This window comes from Larus michahellis, chromosome 14 (genome assembly GCF_964199755.1).
Source record: "Larus michahellis chromosome 14, bLarMic1.1, whole genome shotgun sequence".
In the NCBI taxonomy this organism is placed as follows: Eukaryota; Metazoa; Chordata; class Aves; order Charadriiformes; family Laridae; genus Larus; species Larus michahellis.
In genome coordinates, this window is record NC_133909.1 from 8333867 (window position 1) to 8355672 (window position 21806).

General features: G+C 37.3%; 1 long non-coding RNA gene across 2 annotated transcripts in view; it reads left to right on the forward strand.

Moving 5' to 3' along the window:
- LOC141751128 (uncharacterized) overlaps positions 1-21806 on the forward strand; it is a 118345-nt gene that overhangs the window by 46255 nt on the left and 50284 nt on the right. For both annotated transcript variants that reach the window (XR_012589867.1, XR_012589868.1), the window contains exon 2: positions 20609-20735. This is a non-coding gene — a long non-coding RNA (uncharacterized LOC141751128). The remainder of the gene's footprint in view (positions 1-20608; positions 20736-21806) is intronic.

Sequence of the window (21806 nt, forward strand, 5' to 3'; positions counted from 1 at the left end):
GGGTTTTGTGTGTGTGTGTGTGTGTTTTTTTTTTTTTTTTTTTCATTTCAAACTTCTGTAGTTTATAATCTTCCAAATTTAACTGTGTGTAACACAGACTAATTTTCATGTTAACAGTCTTCTAAAGTAATTAATCATTTGATTAGATGTACAACTTGATTAAGGAAAGTTTTTTTTTTTTCCATCAAGAACATTAATTATAAAATACTTTGTCCAAAGTAATGGAATGCATTTTCCTAAAAAAAAAAATAAAATAAAAAAATAATAATAATATAGGTAGCATGAATAGCTGATACATCATTCTGCTGGCTCTCTCCTTTCTAAGAAGGGCAATCTCCTGGAAGATGGTCTTTTCTTATTAGCAGGAAAATCTGACTATCCCTGCTTCCTCATTGTTCAGGTGTTCAACATCTTGTTCTGGATGGGATGGATGCTTCCCATTGCTTCTCTACAATATGGTAGCCTTTCAATTTCTGATTTGATTGTTTTGAATTTTCCCATTTCAGAAAATGGGCTAAGGAAGTTTTAGAGGAGAACATCCTACTTTACCAACTGTGAAGTCATGCTTTTGCTGAAGCCAGTAGCAAAGATTTCTTGGTTGTATGCAGGGTAAGAATTTCACCCTTGAGTGTTAATCCTGAGGAGCTGTTTTCTTAGCAGACCGTAGTGTGATGAGAAATAATCAGATAATTCATTCCTGAAGACAACTTCAGGTTCTCCTTGTGTTCTTAGGATTCAGCCATACATTAACGTGTAAATATAGGGTATCTTTGCATACTTTTACAGAGAATGACTGTATATACTTAGGTACTTATGAGAGAAGAATTATGTTAATTATTGTATCTCTATCTGAATTGCTCACTGGCAGCTCATGGTTGGGATGGATGTGTGAGACACAGGCACCAGACCCTCTAGTGCGTCTTTAGGTAATAGTGGAAGTAGGGTTTGGAGCTCTGTGTGTTCCCTGTCTCTTCATGCCTGAGAAGTCACAGTACTGAGCTGCGTTGTAGAGGTACCTAGGTGTACGCCAGAACTACATCTAGAAAGGCAAGCATTTTTTAATAGTTAATGCTATACTGTAAATATCTCATTCCCAATATGCTCTACTTCATTCCCCAGGCACCCATCCTGAGTGGGTCAGAGCAATGACACTGAGAGTGTCGCATTCCACTAGCAATGAGCGTACATTTATTCATTCTTTGGTATAAGGCTGCTCAATCTTGGAGTAGGCAAATCCAGACGCCAATTAGCTAAATTATCTCTGCAGTGAAATATATGCCCCAACAACAAGACATGCTTTTCATGCATGATTAGGTAATTGAGTCTGTTCTATTCCTGTAAATTAAAAGGAGACCATATTTAAGTTAGCTTGAGAGAAAGTGAGATATAAGGTGGGATATCTGTTGTTTAAAAATCCTTTTTTTGCTCTTTGTCTTGCTACAGTTTCTAAAGATAAATGTTTTGTCTTGAGAAGGTTCTCAGTCAGTGTCACTGGTCACAGTTTCCAAAGGCAACAAAGAAAAGTTGTCCTAGCCCCACGAGTTTGTGTGCAGGATAAATATTTATAAAATGCAGATCACTAAAACATTAAGTATATTCTGTGTCATGTTGTGTAACTAAAACAAACAATACAGTTTAACAGTGAATTATTATTTTGCCAACAACTTGTGCTTTTTAAAGTGCAATCTGCATTTTATTTGTCTGTCTCAACGCAACAAGCAGCCAGATTCATTGCTCTGTCATTCACCTGTAAAATAAAAAGGATGAAGACTGACAACTTTTCATGTCCAGTAAATGATAATTAACTTAAATCCTTTGTTGATGACTTTGCAGTCCAAGTCACTCTTATAATACAATTTAATCTTGTACAAATCAAGAAAATACTGGGTGAAGACTTTGACTTACTAATGACAAAATTAGGCAATTAATGTATTCTGTGAAAAGGTCTGAATTGTACAGGTATTACAGGTAGTATGTGACAGACATCACAGCAGCATTGATACATCGTGGTCAGGATGTCACCATGGTGAAACATGGTATGACTACAATATACTGTGGCTGATAAGGCTATAATTAATGCCACCTGAATACCGATACAGTGTCACAATAAATCTGCCAATGAGTAGGTTCCTCCAAAAGGGTGTCTGCCTTACTCTTCATGCCAAGCTTCACTAATCATCTTTACTGGTTCCCCAGTGTATTGTTTTCTTGCACATGGTAATTTCCTGTATTAAAGTAGCACATCTGAGGGCTGCTATAGTCTAGGCTGCGCTGGCATTTTCATTACAGAGCCCATTTCTCACAGGCTTGTAACTCTCCTGTAAAAAGGAAAATGCCGTAGGCAGACACCTGGTCACTGACGCCTTCAGTCTGTCTGTTCTCAGCCCGGTCCTGCACATGGTTAGAGCCTTTGACTGTCTGTGTACCAGTGAAGGTTTGCAGTACCTTTAAAGAATTGGCCCCTGTGTCTGTCTGGTGGGTTTCTGTGATTTTTAGAAAAAAACTAGAATCAAGAGTAACTTCAGACATAATGCCTTTCCTTTAGGTACATACCTGTTTAGATTTTTCTGGCTGTGCAGAGAAATAACATGGAGTGAATCAAAGTCACCTACCAGTTACAGAAAGTTGTATTTTCACACTGTAGCCATCCACATCCTCACAGGTGGTTCTTTTCTCACATGGGCAAATGTATAGTTGATGGAAATAAATAGTAAGTGCCATCCAAAGAAATTATCATCTTTGCTTGGTGAACAGTTATGGACACAAGTGGCAGCAGTGTGCAAAACTGACTTGGTTAACTTTGTGTTGTAAAATGTGGTTGGAGATTTCTGGGTTTTGCTTGAAATTCTGAAACATTGGAGTAATAATATCAGTGACTGTTGAAAGATCTAGGTTTGCTTTATCAAATTCTGCTTGTGCTCCCCTGCTTTGCTCGCTGTTCTTCTAGTCTGTCCTCAAGCCTGAGTAGATCTGTGACGTCTGTGTTCTTGATGAACCATCTGGAAACTGCAAAACTTTGAGAATCGGGAAGCGTTGGAAGAATTCATTGTCAGTAATCGATCATTCTGCCAAGCTTTATGCCATGGTGCAACTGATTAATAATTCTTTGAATCAGGTTGTTACTATGTAATTCTGGATTATTTATACCTAAAATAACAAAATGATGTTTTGTGAGGCTGAGGGTGATTCTCAGGAAGTGGCATCGCCCAACTCATGGTGGCTGACTCACCAGAAACGTATATCCTACTGATGCACCAAACAGGCTAAGGGGACACAGATATTCCGAAATGCTGCTGAAATGAGGACTTAAATATGTCTTTCATGTTTTCTTTCATGTACTCTTATGGATAGAATTTTTAATTCTTTGGTTTCTGTATTCAGCTCTATGAATTGAAGTCAGATTTCTTAATTAGAGAGTATCAAGCAGTTCTGTTCACAGTCAGTCTCTTCTAAGCCAATACAAAACATATTTTTTTTTCTCTCCCTGGGTTATTTTTTTTTTCTTCTGTAAATTAAATAAAATGTTAAGGGCTTTGAGAGGATGATTAAACAGTCTGTTTTGGTAAATGATTCTGACCTCGTCATTTACTTTAAAAACAGGCTGTACATCCAGACCACGCTCTTGTTCCATTTCACTGAGGATGTTCTCAATCTGCAGGCTGTGCATACGTTTGTTTTAAGATTTTTCCAGCAAACTGAAAGCTGTATGTAAATAGCTGCCTGTGGAGGAAAAAGATTTAAAAAGAGGAAGAAAAAAAGATGGCAATGAGTACTTTTGTGCTCATGAGTGCCACAGATGCTTATAGGAACAGCAGTAGCTTTTTTCCTGACTTACTGGTACTTGCAAATGGTGTATTAAATGGTTCTGTTGTAAAATTGCATAAATATATATACATACCTTCTCATAGTCTATATACACACGTGTGCAGTGATTTGCAGCTTCAGTGCTGAATTTAGAGCAAGACAAGTCTTCCTGAAAGTTGATTTCTCAATCTTGAATGTAACTGGTCAAACAACCCCCCTAACCAACCCCCGCCAAACCACAAAGCCCCCACAATGCACCACCACCCAATAACACGTTCCACTACAAAAACGGTTGTGTGCTTATGTCGTCCTGTCTTCCCTCACAATTTCTTTTTTTTTTTTTTAATTCCCAAACCAGAATTGTTTCTGTAGAGATAAAGAAGAAATGTGCTCATCACATACTTCTTGCAAACTATTCATAATCTGAATGTTAAACTCATTTTCTTTAAAAACAGCTACAACATAACTTTAAATTTACTAATTGTATTTTGGCTATATGCCTTGAAGCAAAATGACACACTTCCAAAATACATGGTTTCCATAACTGCACAAACAAGTTGTTTTTATAGTCCATTTCCAATGTGATTTACCATCCAATACATCAATGTCAATGTGGCAGTGACAGCATTTAATGAAGAATGTCAAAGGGGTAAAATTTTGGGCACTCCAGACTTTCCCAGAGTTACCTTTTTTTAATTTTTATTTTTTCCTTTTTATTTTCTTCTTGAACTTACCAAAAAATAATAGATAATTTTGTGCTGAAGGGTTTGCTTGGTTCTCTGTGCTCTAGTCTTTCTCGTTATCATCATGTTGACCTCAGCACATTTTATTTATTTTCTTCAGACTTGGTGAACTACTATATGTGCTATTCGATAGCTGTCAAATACAATAAGATCTGATTGATGAAGAACTGCCTGTGAGATCCTAGTCCTAAAGAGTGTCTTCAGTGATTTAAAGGGCACTTAAAACTAGAAACGAGTCTTAAATATGTGTTCTGGGGCCTTAAGCAATTGATAAGAACAAGCCGTTGTGCTTGGTAAAGAGGTAACATCATATTAAGCTTCGTCATTTATGATTTTCTTTCAGACTACACCTGCCCTCATCTCTGCATCCCAAAATTTGGATTTCAAGACAAAACAGATTGCCAGCCTAACCAAAAGAATGTGATATAGCTGTTCTTTTGAGTGCGTTTTTTTTTTCCTTTTTTTCTGTAATTCCTACTACTGCTCTACGAAAAGACTTGGTTCTATCTGTAAACCGAGTGGAGCTGGAATGGGAGTAGTTCACTTTGTCTGCAACCATTGCAATATTCCAATAATAAGAATAATAAATAAATAAATATATATTAAAAAAAAACTTACTTTGACCCTGTAACGCTTTTGATACCTAAAACATTTGAAATCATGTGGAGGTCACTGTGTGTAGACAAATCTATGAGGAAGGCTTTAAAATAATGTGAAAAGGAGTACTGTATCTTCATCAAGACTTTTCTTTTTCTGAAATTTATATGTTCAAAATGTGCTTTCTGAGATACATTGTTGTTGTTAATGTAGTCTTTATTAGGCTGGCAGTGTATTTTACCTTAATACTAATCTACAGTACAGGTAGATTTTGTACATACAGCAAGTGTAAAGATAATTATCTGTTGGTGTATGCATATAGGCTAAGCAGAAGTCTGGGGGAATTACCATGTTCAGAATAGTTAGCAGAGCCTGTAAGCAGCCAAAGGGTGATTCGACAAATATTAACTTGTACCTGTTCTCAATTAATCAGTGCAGGGTCAGAAGGGGTTGAGAGGTACTATTTAAGAGTGCTTCTTTTAAAGATGTCTACAACGCTGTCTTTATCCCCTCTTATTGGGAAGATTGTCAGTTTTGAGTAAAATTTATACTACTTAAGAAGCTTTTTTGTTAAGGAGCTTAAAGCACATGTTTTATGACTCTTCAGCAGTGTGTAAGAATACTAGTATTGCTACCACTTGCAAGTAAAATGACAAATATCTTAATGTTAGTTTTGTTTGGGTGTTGCAATAATTGTCCTTTGTCCTGTCTATATTTTTATTCACAGTTGTAAAACTGACTAGAATGTTAGATAGGAGTCCTCCTCATCTGAATGAACAAATGTTGATTTTAATTCATTTCTCTGTTTGGAAAGTATTAATTGTGATTAAGGCCATTCCAAACAACTTTGAATTAAGTTTCCTGGCTAGAAATTTGGAGGCAATTGGCACCAGTATTCATTATTTTTCAAGCTTCCTTTTTCAATTTCTGAAGAAGTAATTAAATCTGTCTTTTTTTTTTTTGGCGGTGGTGGTGTCAGATTTCTTCAATAAGTAAACATATTATGAATTTTGAGAGCCTCATGAATAGAGAAAGCTTAAGATTTTAAACTCTGCGGCTGTTTTTCGTGTTGCTTGCTGACCAGAAGCTCAGTTAAAATGAGGGAGAATTTCTTCCCAAGTCTAGAAATTTATAGTGTCTTTCTGTATGCAGTTTTTGGTAACATTTTGTTCTACAGCTAAATTATAATTTAAGTCCCTATTATAATTAGTGTAATTTGATTTTAAGAATGTTGAACCATTAGAAATGCTCTAACAGCTCAGAAGATTATGTAGTGTATAAGCCAGCTGGCAAAAACTAAAAATGGAATATCTGTTTTGATGGTCTTGGAAACAGCCAAGTTCCTCTCTTGTATTTGGGTCATTTCTTAGGATTCTAATTCCTTCACAACAAAGTACACAAACCATTTTAATTGAAACACTTTTACATTGGGAAATGTTTTTATTTTCCATCTTGACATTTTGAATATTTGAGATGAGGAAAACTTTCAAGAAGTGGGCTGCATTCCGCTTGTATTTTTTTTTCTCTTTTTCTGAAGATACCTTTGCATGTACTACACTGAGTTGTTTGGTGTGCTGTTATCTATTCAGTTTTTTTTCTGTTGGACAGACCTGGCAGAACCAGCATGAATGAGACTCACTTAAATTTGTGAATGAAAGAAAATCGTATATCACAAAAATGAAGCCAAGCTGGGTAGTCATATTCAGCTCAGTGGAGGCATTTGGCAAGTAGACTTTGTTCAGTAGTTCAGATTGTTGAGGTTTTATTCATGGCCCCGGCTCCTTATTCATAGAAGCAATTCCTCTGAAGTCAGGAATGTTACTAGTGTGTATTTCCTTATTTTGTGAAGAGGTAAATTCTCAGTTCATTCCAGTGCAAGAATAAAACCTTTGCTTATTTGTTTGAATATGTGGGAGGGCTGGTATTGTTGCTGCTGTGCATTTATTTTATCCACTTGAATTCCTCTGTAAATTATATGTGTGAGTCTGGTTATTTGTCAGTTGTAATCCAGGCAGGTCACGAGTTGCTTTTGTATTATGGTCATGCACAATCAATAATAGAGCGAGCGACTCCTGACAATTATTAAATGAATTTTGGCATCTTTCTGTTGGCAAATTGCTTGTGAACAGATGGCAAAGCTTTAAGATTTAGTCAAACATCAAAGTTTTTCCTATTCTGCCACCTGAAACAATCGGATCTGAAGCCAGAGTAAGTGTAAATTTACTGCCAATGTGTGGTGGAATAATTTATACTCTTCAGTCTTCTAGATGACTTGAATGCCTAAATAATACCATCTTTTCAGCAAAGGAAGATTTTATGAGAGTTGGAGTTTTCTAGCAGTTAACTTTGTGGCTGTGTGTTGGTTAGTTCAATCTGTATTTCATGAACTTTGATTCCCGTGATTTTCAGTTATAGTCTGATCTAACTCCCTCTGAATTGAAAGTCAAACTTTAATGATAAATGCATTTATTCAAGTTCTTTACTGTATATACCATTTTGTGATGGCATTGAGTCTCTAAGGGGCACCTCACAGATTGAGTGTCACAGACAGCAAGAGAAGGGTAAAGCACCCTGTGGCCTAGAAGTCCTGTCGTGAGCTGAGATATACTTTAATTAAAAAAAAATAAAATTATTGAAGTGAAATATACATTAAAGTAATTAAGAAACACTTTATGAACAGGATTAACTCTACAAATATCTTAAAATAAAACTAAATAAATATTTTACCTTAGTTCTTCTGGAAATCATTGCATGTTAACCCTATTCTTTTTCAGTGTGTTTATAGGGCATTGTTTCAGACATTCATTTCTTCGTACGCAAAGTCTCATTCTTAGGGATACAAATGATGCAGAGAGAGGTCCTCTGCTATGTGCTATTTGAAATGAGAAGAGGAAGAGTTCAGGTTGAGAAGCAAACCAAGCACTGGCAGAGGTGGGGGTGTTGCGTAGCAGCGTTGCAAGGTGTTGTGGGTAAACTGACAGCAGGACCTGAGTTCTACCCCAGCTCTTTCACTTGCAGCTTTGCCCAAGACAATACTCAGCAAAATCCTTCAGTGAGATAATTTTAATTGCTAAGTGTCTTTGTGTGTTTTTTGGTGGGTGGGGTTTTTTGTTTATTTGGGTGGTTTTTTTTTTTTAATTAGTGAAGAGAGTAGAAAACTTCTGAGAAAAAAAGTGCTGCTGTATAGTCATGGGAGAAATCAAATTTAAAAACCAAACTGCTTTTTGTATGTTGTGTAGACTCTTGCATTTACATGGAATTTTATCAAAGACCATTGTCTCCATTGCTGATTTATCACTGAGTATGGAGCCATCTATAATATAATGACAAATTATGTGTAATCATTAAGGCAAAAGTAATATGTGTGACAGGTGGATTTAGATGAGACTGGACTTGAACCTAGAGGCTGGTTCAAGCCAACTAGGTACCATGGTACCTAGGTAAACCAACTAGGACAATGTTTCAGTGCTGAAGGGAAAACCAACATGGACATGTCAAGTGAGAATTACACAAAGAAACTAATGATGTATCTTTTCATTCTCTCTTGTTCTTCTTTGGACTTGAAGAATCTCAGCCTTTTAAAATTCGAAGATACATCTCTGACTGCATGATAAATTTGTGATTATCTAATCCAATTTATATGGTAAAAGGGTCATTTCTTTATCCTCTGCATTAGAATTCTTGTCTGTAATTTGGTAATTCCCTGTGGAGGACATCTTCTTTTATAGGGTGCTTAAATCTGATTCTAATCTAATGTGAAATCTAAACGAACTAGGAAGCTTATAAGATAATGCTTGAACACTAGCAATAGCCATATGGATTATTTTAAAGCAAACTGTAAACAAATTGTTTTCTGCAACAACATAATATAATAAACCTAGCACTAATGATTTTGATAAATTGCAATTTATCAAGCCTTCATCGTTGTATTTCAGATGATCTGCACTGTGCAAAGGAACGTTGTGAGAGAGTGGATTAGCTGACTGCATGGTCCGCAACAGCCAGAAAAACAGTCCCGGGATCTGATTTTTCTAAGTAAAACTATGAAATAAGGACAGAGAATTGGGAGGCTGAGGAAATGGAGATGTGACCTGGCCTCATGGATCATCCAAGGCTGGCGGATCTGGGTTTGGGGAGAGAGAGAGGCAATATGGAGGAGTAAGACAGCATGAATGAGAGGCCCATGTTGAAAAGATCAAGTGCTTCCAGGGAAGGTTGTGGAAGTGGTCTTGCAGAACTGAAGCTGGGCGTTTTGGGGAGCTTGAGATGGGTTGAGTTTTTTCTTTTTTTTCTTTTTTTTTTTTTTTTTTTTTGAATTAACTGTTTTCAGGATAATTCGGAACCCTGCGTTCAAGTCTTGCTTGGAGCGCTACCCTCTTTCGTAGGTCACAAGTACAGTCATAAGCCAGTGTGCTTCCAGAGTGGTATTTAAGAACCTCTAGCGATGACACCAGTACAGCTTCTCTGCCTAGCAGTGCTCATTTTCCTTATGAGCGCATAGATGTTTTCAGCGACGAGCTCCAACTTACCTCCTCCCCTGTCTCTCTTCTAATTGCCACTTGTAGATCATACAGCATTTACCTACTGGTTCTATACTGTAGGACAAAGGCACCTTCAGCTCTGCTGCTGATAATGCTGAAGCAGCTGACAAAATTTCTGTCAATTTCATTCTGCCATGAAAATACATGTGTCTATCCTTGGAGGGGAAGGGAGAGAGAAAATGATAGGGAATAAAGTGATAAAATTAATCTATTTTTCTATGAACTCTAGATGATGACAGACACGGTCATAGGGAACTACATATACCTGATATATCTTGTGTGCAAGGAGTTTTATAAGGTTCTGATTATGTGCACGTTAAATATAATTACATAAAATAATTTATATATTTTATATATATAATGATAGAACACACTATTCAATTCTCAACAGAAATTCAGTGTTTGTGTTGAAAATGGCAATCATTTTTTGAAACTCCCCATCTAACTCGCTGCTGTGATTATAACATATGATGGAAGAAAGAGCCATTCTAGCATTTAATATTTTAGACAAGGTCATGCTTTCAAGTGTTTAGAAATGCTTCTGCAAGAATAGTGGGGCAGGAAGGCAACTAGATTCTAATAATGTTGTAGATCTTTCTGCGCCTATAACTAACGCTTTTTCTGCCCTGCTGTAACTCCTCATGCCTTTCTATTCCTCAGTTGTGCATCCAGTATACGCATACCTATCTCTTAAAGCAGGCTGAATATAGTGGCAAAGTAAGCTTGCTAGTCTGTAACCTAAATGTGTTCAGCACATACATCTCTGTTGTCATTCTATTACTAGGCGTATGCTGTAGGCGAGTGAAACAGTGGAAAGAGAGCTTAAATACAAAGCTATTTAAATTTCAAAAAGAAATTTGTAATTTCAGGGAAAGACCTTTAACTGCACAGCAGGGACTAAACTTTTGCTGGAAAAGATGTGGCTCTGTCTTAGGCACTGCTTTGAAATGCTACAAAAGGTCATGACTTCTTGTAGTAAAGTCAAGAAAAAACAGGTGCCTTTCTGTCTGTGACTTAGCACTTACGTGAAGTCTTTGATTTGAGAAGCTTAAAGCCCCTGACAGATATTAATAAAATCTTATGACCCTACTGTGATACAGCTCTATGGCAGTCTCCCCATCTAAAAGATGAATGTTCCCCACTGTAACAAACCTCAGTACTTGATGCAGTGGCCTTCTGAGGACAACAGTATAGAGAAACTTCCAAAATGGGAAATTCTTCAGAAGTTTTGACATTTTCCAAGAAGTATCTTGATATTTTTTTTCTTTTTATCTATTTTTACCTTGCACCCCCCACCCTCCCCCAATATGTTTTAGATGTAATCTAGTTTGCCTTTGACTTGCCTTTGGCCAAGTCTTTGGTTAGCAGGGAAAGGGGTCGGGGAAGAATCACGTAATGTTTAAAATATGATATCACATCAGTTTGTTTCAGCTCTGATACCAGGGTGCCAAGAAGCACTAAATTGCCCCTGAAATGGCACTTGAAGGGTCTTTAGGATTTGGTGAAGGAAACGTAATGATGCTCTGAAGAATGTAATAGATCAGGACTTAACAGATTTCCCCCCCCCCCGCCTTTTCCTAGTGTTTTTTGATCTAAAGGATTCAATCATTGGGGATTCCTTAGAGGTCTTAAGTATCTTATATTTTATTTAAGTCACATTGCTCAGCCTTTATTATGTCCGTTTATGTCAATGCAAATGCTGCTATTATTTCAGTCCGAATACTTGAGGAAGAACTAAATTCTTAGCAGCAGTCCAAAATGAGTACTCTGTTCCATTTAACCCCATAACACAGCCATCACAATTGAACAAACGAGGGTATGTATTGTTTCTCTCAAATTGCTAAAGCTATAGTTTCACTAATGGTTTATGGTACTGAAGGTGGGACTTCTGCTGTTTGCTTCTGTGCTCATTTTGCCCCATCCTTGGCGCCAGCAGAGGCATTTACTGAGGGAGCCAGGTTAAAACTAAATACATATTTTTGTTGGAAGTATTTTAATTAGGGTCCTCAGTCTTACTCACATATCTCACAACCGCCTCTTCAGATACAAGGTTCTGGGGCAAGACTGAACAGTTTGGGGAGGAGGTAACTGGAAAAAGGCTGTGATCAAAGTTAAAAGATGCTTTTAACTTCAGTGTTGGCTTATGCAGTTTAAGATGTTTCCAAAATCATTGCCTTGAAAACAGAGGAGCTCAAATGGGCCAGGTCTGTCCTGTAGCTACAGTGATACTTGCATATAGGAACAGAGTGAAAATGGTTTAAGTGAATAAAAAGGGAGAAGAAGAAAAAAAAAAGTCAAAGGTCCTCTATGCATAGAGCTAGAAAGTGCTCTAAAAGGATACCATGATGTCTGACTCTAGAGCATGATCAGTTCCTCCTTCCTCAAAGATTTTTTGCTGTGGTAAGAAAGCATAAGTTTTTTGAACTACCAAATCAATGCTTATGTATATTGACTTGAAACCTAATCTGAATGTTCTTTGTAAAACAAAACCTCTGAAAATTCTTACTGCATACAATAGAAAACTAGACTTTGAATTATTCCTAAACATTTAAATTTCTCTTGCATCAGTATATCTTTACTTCCCTTGTTGTATTAGCTCCTTTATAAATTAATTGCCTTATTAAAGTATGCAGATTTATGTAAGTTTATTGTCTTGTTGTACCTGGTTTTGCTCATAAACAACACTAAGCACGCTGATTTAGAAAGGCTGTAGATAACTTATCAAGTATGAACGCAGCTCTGTGTTTTTGTGGGACCTGTTTGAGTTGTAGCAGTGCAGCAGTTCATTTGAATACGCTGTTATAGTGCTGTCAAATTCATACAGTGTTTGTGGGGTTTTCTTGCAGCTCACGCCTTCCACCCCCCCCCCCCCTCCCCCCAGTATGTGCTAAATGTAACCTCTGGCTGTTTAGGATGAACTGAAAACAAGACTGGAAATGTGTAAGCATATGTTCCTTAAATGATGATTACAGACAATAGTTTGGCAATGAATTTTCAGTACCAATGCAACTGCTTTGAAGCCAGATGGCTATCAAAAATTCTAGGAAACAAAACTTACTGGTTTGCAGGATTTATTTTCTAGAAAATGATCGTGCTGCATATTTAAAAACAGAAAGATGTTGTAGAAAATATCTACATTTGTTCAGTTGGAGACATGTCATCTGTTTCTGCGTGAAGAGTCTAATGTGGCAGTATTGAGACAGATGTAGGTGCAGCCACGCCATCCACCTGGGTATGGTGACTTATGCAGACTGTGTTGCACTGCTTGGTGTTCTCTGCTCATTTAAGGTGCACTGTGGGCTCCAGTATCACACACTGGTTTTGCTTTGCTGAAAGGAGCTTTTGTCGATCTTAGGACACCTAAGTTTTCATTCTTCTATTCTCCCGTGATTCTAGATACAATCACATTTGTATAAATAACTATGTATAAAAGAGATAGTACAATAAGTTAGTAAAAAAGGTACTTCATTAGCTTTTGGAACAGCTGAATGTCAGATTGGTATGTGCTAAGCTGTTATTGCCTTACAGCAAACTAGAGAAAACTTGATATAGTCAATTGCTCTAGCTACTGCATGGGGCTTTCTGTTTAGTTAAAAAAACTTGTTGATATTTTCACCTGCATTTTGTAAATGCTAAAGCAATGTAATCTACTCTTAGAAAAGAATATATCTTAAGGATGTTGCAGAGTGAGACTTAATTCACCAATATTTTGGTGTTTGAGAACCCTGTACAACACATTTTATGAGCATCGAGTGAAAGAGGATTACAATGTTGAAATAAAGCAGGGTTCAAAAGTAAAATTTATTGTGGTAGTGTCTAGATGTGTCTGTGAAATTTAAGAGCTGTTTGCCTTTTTGTTTAGGGACCAGAAGTTTTCCATTCTTGTTAAGTAGCAGTTTCTTGCTATGAAGGATTCCGTTCTGAAGTAACCAATGAAGTAATATCGCATAGTAGGAATCACAGTTTATCTCCTACAATTACTTATTTTAAATACTAGATAGATATATTTTCCACTTAGGATGTCTTGGGTTTGACCTTGTTGGCCAGTATGAATTCTATAAAATCAGTGTGATGTAAAGTGATGCCCCATGTCAAATTTAAATTTCTGAGAACGCTTGCTCAGTGGCTCATTTTTTCTTTGTATACAAATATAGCCAAATACTATGATGATAGGAAGAGTGATGATACATGCACTGGGCACATTAATTCAAGGGCATAGTTCGATGTTTTCAATAAAAAAAAGGGGTTTCTTAAGCCCCTGCCATACTGAACGTAATTATGGTTACTATTGACTCATACAAAATTCAGAATTGTTAAAGCTGTCACCAAGTAATAGTCAGTTTTGACTGCGGTAGGAAAAATATTTATACTTATTGCTTACACAGTAAGCATTGTTTATATGGATTCCAAAACAACAGCCACCTTCTGTCTCTCTTAGGTCACCACGCACCTAAGCATTATGTGAAAGTAGTGGGGTTTTTTCCTAGAGTTGTAAGTACTTGAAAGAACTGCTGTGTATTTTTCCCCCTGCATTCTCCTTTAGTAACTGATAAACATTTACATTTTAGTTACAACAAAGTGAAGATTTTATCTTTAGTGGAAGCTTTGAGACCTTCCCTATTTTAATTCAAAGGAATTAGGATTGCAGGTTCTTGGTATAGCATAGGCTCCATGCCCTTAAAAAAATAAAAGGAGGCTATTTCTACGCTCATGGAAGAAATCTGATGTTTTATGCTGGGGAGACTAAAGGTGCTTAGCTCTAATCTGAGAGAGAAGAGAGTAAGCAAGCACTAGGGAAGCTCTGGGTAGCACTGTGTGCAGCAGAATGCTTGATGGTTTAATGTCATCCAGGTGTGTGCCTGTGTGCATGCAGAGGGGCATAAAGTAGCTGCTGGGGGGCAGGGGCAGCTTGGTACTTCCAGCTTTACTGTGGGTTTCCTGGCTAATATAAATGAAGTGATAAACCATGTTGAGCAAGTGATTTACAGCAGGTTGGAGTCCAGCAAGGTGATTATATCTAGCACTTGAGGGAAGCAGAGAGTATGGAAATAAATGTGTCAGAAATATAATTAAATGTTTTGTGCTGCTGCTGATAGATGTGTAATTACAAACACCACCAACATCACATACCTACAGGGAGGGAACAATGAACAAGGGTACATTTGTGAACTTACTTCTTGCTCTATGGGAATTCCCCAGCTTTTCTTTTACTTCACAATCCTGCTGTTTTTCTTTTTAATTGAAAGGGAATAATAAAAGGTTTTTCTCTGCTACAAATTCAAAGTAGATTCATTCAAGCCTATATGATTTTTTTCATAAAAGAGTAAACAATAAATGAACACACCACCAACCTGAAGACAAGCTGTCAGCTGTGGTGAAGATGTAACCTAGCGTCTGTTATTTGCTTTGGGATTATTTGCCTTGGCTTTAAACTGAGCAGTGAATTTGGATACTAAACTTGAAAACCTATCCTTGCTGAATGCAAATAAGAAGTGATACTGCCCTTTTGAATACTGAATTAGATGACAAGCTGAACAGTGACTTGAAAGTAACGTGTACCTGGAAGTCCAGTTCTTCAGCTCACAAATACTTGAATGATCTTATTCCAAGGTCTTTGCTGTGAATACAAATTTTCTCTAGTAGTTTAGTGGTTCAGGCAGAGGCAGCCACAGTTGATATTCTAAGTGAAGACAAGATTTAGGCTTTTGGGAATGTCTTTCTCTTCACTGTTCATCATCTATGCTTGTTTCAGCAATTCTCTTTTGCAGATTTTTTTTCTGTTCTTGTGAGTTTCTAGACGTGCTGGAATGAATGATACTCATCTGGAATTCTGGCCAATGAAAATGTAGCTCAAGCCTTTGTGTAACCTAAGCCCATCCATACCCAGGATCCATCAGACTTTTTTTTTTTTTAATTTTTTGGGGGGTGACAGTGGATGAGCATAAACACCAGGGTTTGGGAGTAGCCTTTTGATTAATCAGAGTTGGGATCTTGATAAACTAGCCATAGCCACCCACGCCTCTGGTATTCCAAATATCTGTCTGAATCTTCTGTGAATCTGACTCTTCCACTGTCCTTGAAACAAATAGCTGTGATTATATATTGCAAATATGCTTGATCAAAATATATGTTTTACACTTCTTTCTATTTAGCTGAATGAGGACTTCAGTAAAATTGGGATCTCGTCAATGCTTGTGAAGTTTTAGAAAGCAGTGTTATTTTTACTGTTCATGATTGCTGAAGCAGCTACTACTTTAGGGAAAGCGGGAAAAATCTTTCAAGTATTGTTAAATCCAAAGTGAAACAAAAATGCAGCACACAAACCCTTGCTATTGGAATAGCAATTTATGCTTCCCACTGGCATGGTACCTTGAGTTCTGCATGAACAATGATTGATTATATTTTAGATTATGGTTAGTTACCCTAAAGTTAAGGAGGTGTGTGTGTGTATAGATTCTATGTTAAGTGTTTTAATGCCATATAAGTAGAGGATTTAAACTGAAGATTGAAAGTGAACAGGTCATGAATCCTGTGCTTAAATTCCTCAGTGCTTTGAGATACAACAGGAGGCTTTGTGTGTTTCTCTAGCATGGGCATTTTTTTTGAAAACTGTTTGCCATGTTGTTCTGTTTTGAACGAGAGGATAGGTGGAATAATAATGTATTTTAGCTAGCAGTATGTTGGTCACGATACTTATGGTTCATCTGCTGGCTTGCCTTTTAGGACACATCATTATTTTACTTCTTAGAGGGAGTCTAAAAGGGTGCATAGACACGCTAAACTCTTCTCTTTCATCATCTTCCCTTTGAAAAGAAGAACTAGATCCTTGCAAACTGTGTTTTATTTTCTCCAGTAATCATTTGTAGTAATACTTAGCGCTTTCAAAATATGCTTTTAAGGTGTCACTTCTCCTACAGAACCTTTTGATTCACTTTGCAGCTGTATTTACTGGCTCTTTCAGCGACCAAGAAATGCGTTGGCTTCAGTATTAATTGTGTTATTGAGGATTATGCTGTGTACTTACTGGTATCTTAAGCATAACTTCAGTATATCATACAGTTGGATAGACTTATTGTACTATTAAAAAAAATACATTGAAGTTATGGCATGCTTCAGATCCTTTAATCACAAGAGACATTGCATTCAGAATGTGAAAATTAATATCCAGTCATCATACTTTATTTATAACCTATGTTGTTCAGGTATTAATACTTAATCATGAGTTTTTGCTAATGTAAACACCAGTAGAATTGATTTGGTAGGACACAACATTCCCATTGCCTTCCCTGTAATGAAAATATTTCTACAACGTGTAAAATACCCTACAGATGTAGGCTAGGTGGCTAAATGTGCCATCTGTACTCAGCGGATCTGCTTGATGAATAGGAATGTGGAATCTGTAATGTTTGGGTTTCGTCCTTTCTTAATGAAATATCAAAACTGGCTGGATTAAATCACTCCTTTTTGACATTCATTAAAATGAGTCTGTGACAGGAATTGTGTAGCTGCTGAATTAAGGCAACACAATTAGCTGCTGCTTAATGCCTAAGAACTTAACCCTCCATTAGAAAAACAAGTGCAAAACGTGTGTCCCACAGCACGTTTCTGTGTTTAAAAGAGGTAATATAAATCGTCTTCTACAGCAATTCCCCCCCTGCCCCATTTTCTCCCGAAGTGTCTTTTATACTTTTGTGGTGGTTATATTTGGTCCTATAATGAAAGAGTGATTGTAGCTCAGTAATATGAAATTAATTGATAAACTCTGCTTCTCAGAAAAATTATATGACCCGCTCTTTAAAAACAAACAAAACTGAGTAAATATTTACCTTGAAACAAATTGAGGAATGCTATTCTTGATACTCCAGACTTTTTTTCCAGGGAATCAAGGTTGCATCCCATGGGGCTCAGATGTTAATACGAAAAGGTTACGGGCATCAAATCTGGGGGGGAAATTTGAGGACATGAACTATTCTGAAAGGGAATATATACAGAATCACAAGGAGGAAAAGGAGATAAGTGCAGAAAGCAAAGAAGATTGAAGGTCGGACTGACCGGGCTTTCAGAGTATGTAAAGAAAAAGATATTAGTGGCAGAGATTTGAACTTTTCTGGAGACATAAGAATTAAAAGCCTTAATTGGAACATCAGTTCTTTCCTCTACACTGAGAGCATGGAAATCCTTCTCATAGATATGCGTCATGTCATCAAGAAAGGAGAGATTTAGACAACAACAGCTGTAACTTTAAAGGAACCTTTTAACTTACTTTTAAAAGACACGTTGGGGTTAGCTTAGACTACAGGGATTTTTAATCAAAAAGACGAGATTCAGGCAGATGTTGATCCTAGCAAACTGCCCAGCCTGGACCCTGTTCCCTCCCATAAGGGGATCAATCGCTGCTACTTTACCTTAATGCAATCCACAACATGCTCCTATGTATGTCACAGCTGGCTCGAGATGGAGGCCTTTAGGATGTTTTGTTGTTGTTGCTTGAGGATAAATTTCTTGGCTTTAAACAATGCGTTCATCATCTTTTGATTAAAATGCATGCTTGCTATAATTTGGGGACCTCTAGCCATTTTAGGCCTTGTACATCCTGTTTAGCTTAAGCTGTCTAGGTTATTAATAGTAATGTAATCAACCTGAAGTGGTTTTTCCGGTAACGCTAACAAGAAACACATTTTCCAAGCTGAAAAATAAGGCCTTTAGGGGTGTTCAGAGGTGACATTTCAATGTTGGGCTGGGACAGTGTGTGGATGGAATCATTCCCATTAAATTTAATGTGTTTAATCTAAAGGAACCTGCAAGAAGGTGTCCGCTGTCATTTCTTCTAAAAAGAAAAAAACCAACAAACCATGTTCACCATAGGGGTATGATGGATTGGAAATTTCTTCATAAATATCAGCAGCTGTTTATTACAAACATAGCCATCTGTGGTAGAATCTGCCTTGCCTATGTGTACAAGGCTACAGTGGTTGCTTGTTAAATGGTCAGAAATGATCCACAGTAACACTCAGATTTTCCTTTTCACAGGGAACAATGGTGACTACTGAAGCCACCAGTAAGTGGTAAATGTTCTCTAGAGCTGGCATTTTTTCACGTGGTCACTGAAAATAAAAATCAAATTTCAAGAAGCATTTCTTTTAGTAGGTTTATTCTCAGGTTGAGAAAAGCCTATTCCATGGAAATTACTTTCACGTCTGAACAAATTCTACGCCGCTCCTTTGTACATAAATGAAAGGCAAATGGGAAGATTTGATTACGTGAGAAGAGATCAAGTGAGATTGATCTCAAGTGAGATTTTTAATATTGCTAAATAATCAATTTTATTAGATGCTTAGATTATTAACAAATTATGAGTGTTTTGTGGTTGTGACGACCAGTTCGGTCTCAACTAAAAAGCTATTTTGTTATCAAGCTATTGCTGTTTTTCTTGAGGACTAGCCTGCCTCCCTCCCAACTGACCATCTTACTCTAGCACCTCCTTCTGCTACCTGAGCATCCTACTGACATATGTTTTCCAGCTCTTAAATCTGATATTTAGACTCTGGTTACATGTTGCAGTGATTCTTAGTCTGAAGAATTGTCTGGGGGAAATATCACATAAATTTCTGTTTATTGACTGTTGAAGGAGGAATGAATATTTCTTTTATCTAGAAATTGACCCATAGTATTTTTCATTTTGGTGATATCTATGATGGAGAATAGAAAACTAAGAGTGCTAAGATACAGTATTTATAATACAGAATTTTGCTATAGCATGGAACTGCATAGAATGTTATCTAATAAAATCATCCATTGAGTTCTTTTCTTCCTAAGTCCTGGACCAAAAAGCTGGATATTAGTTGAATGCCAATGGGTCATATAAAAATAAAGTTTCAATGGAAAGGAACAGCTAATTGTACTGTAACAGAAATAAATCTAAATGCGTTGTCTCCATTGAATTTATTTACACCTTAAAGGATAAATCATCTTTCTCACAATTTGAAAAGTGTTGAATTAACTGAGGGAGAGAAAATAAATGCACAAAAGGCAACTTCTTGACAGTCTTGTCAATACACATTTGGAACTGACAACATGAGAAATTATGGCATCAACCTAAAAAATGAAAATCCTCAGGGCTCTGAAAACATGAGACAAAGATAGTAGCATCTGTATGCCAGAGTTGTTTCATATGAACGCCCATAACCATTATAGAATAATTGGTGACTGCCACATGTATGGCACTTCTTGTGTGCGTATAAAAATACATATAAATAAAAGTTACAATGTTTTGAGCAGTAGGGGAGAGAAGAATTGGTATCTTTTTATTAACACTGGTTCCTTAGCAAACGAGCACACAGGTGGATACAACAGTGTCTCACAGGTTTAAGGGAAAGCTGTAGTCAATTTTAACTTGCCATAATACTGTAAAGCACAAGGTAGTAATTTAATGAGCCTTTTACAAACATGTTCATCTTGTACTTTAGAATGGTATGCAAAATCGTGCAAAGGAACTTTAGTTTGATGGAATTAAGAAACAAAATGGAATATACAAGGAGAAGAAAATTTGCTATTAAAGAAATGAATAAATGTAACTGCCTACAGTGCCCGGCTGAACTTCAAATATGCTGGCTAAAGGGATTTTAAGTGAGGACACAATACCGATCAGACTCTGTTTGTTTTAAAATTTAACTGTTGTTGGGTTTATGTACTATAGTATCGGCATACTGTGTGGGTTTATATGGGAACATTCTGTTGCACCAAGGTTCTAAGTCTTCACACAGATTCTACAAAGTTTGTAGGTGCCTGGGGTTTGCCATCCAGGAGAGTTTCTTTAAACAAGTTTTGGCTGACTCAATGAAGGTGGATAAAAAAGGTTCTTCTCAAGCGTGGGTGATGTAACTTCAACTCAGGCTGTGTTTCTGTTTTGGTTGCTGCCTTTAGGTCTTGAACTTCTACTCATCTGCTCCGCATGACAAAGTTTCAGAAAATGGAAGAGATTCTGCTGTGTGTCCAGGCAGTATGGAGTTGAGGACATAATGCTGATTCGTCAGATTTCAACTCCCTGCAGGTAATGATGCTTCTTTCAGCAGTTTTAAAATTGGGATTCATGAGACTCTGTGGTCAAATCAGGACTGCTGCTGTACCCTTTTGGTAGGAACAGGAGAGTGCTCTATGAGGGGTAATGATTAGGTTACGATGTCTTTGCTCTTTGGCCTCTTCTAAAGGAAAGGCCAGGCCCAGGATTTGACTGTCTTACAGGAGCGGGACCACAGATATCCCATGAAAATGAGGGAAGAAAGCAACATCAGGTTTGGGGCATTCTTGTCTGTAACTGTGAACACTGGGCAGTCCTAGCTCGACACACTTTTTATAATTTCCTCCTAGACTAGGCAAGCTCCTTCATCAATCTGTTCATCCATGATACTTTATAAATAAATACAAGCAGTGTGCTGGCTCTGGCTCTAGTTTCCAATGTCAAATGAATGAACTTGAATGAAGGTCTTATTGAGTCCTCTTCCTTGTGTTTGATATCAGTAGAGAAGATGAGTACAGTGCTTCTGTGTCCCTTTCCAGGGCAGTGAATGTACTGGGGTATGTGAGGGAAGGGATGGGGCAGGGCAATGCCCCAGGTATCAGCTGGCAAGGTTTCAGTGATACCGGCTATGTCAGTATCAGTGATAAGGTTCTGGGTTATTTTTTGTTTATTAACAAGAGTGATAGTGGTGTATGTGATGATGCATTAATTTTAGCTTGTTGTTTCTCGTGCATTTGTGTGCAGTATCTGGGGTCTTAGTGCCAGTTTTTCCCATTACCGTATCCAGGTGGGCTGGGAGTCTCCTCTCATAGCCTCTACATCTTGTACTTCTGTATCACCTTCCGTTCTTAAGAAACACAAAATGGTTTACCAATTAGAGGATTTTTCCCAGTGTAATCAAATGCAAATACTTCTGGAGTGCTGAAACGCATCTGGGAGAAAGGAGTACTTCATCTACTGCCACGAGAAGAAGGGGAAGCAAAATGCTAGGATGTGAATTTCAGCCTTGAACTGCAGTAGTCATCGTGCAGCTGCTGACAGAAAATAAAAACAAAAGCAATTATGACAGTTCATGAGAGAAGGCCGCCTCAGTCATCTTCTACC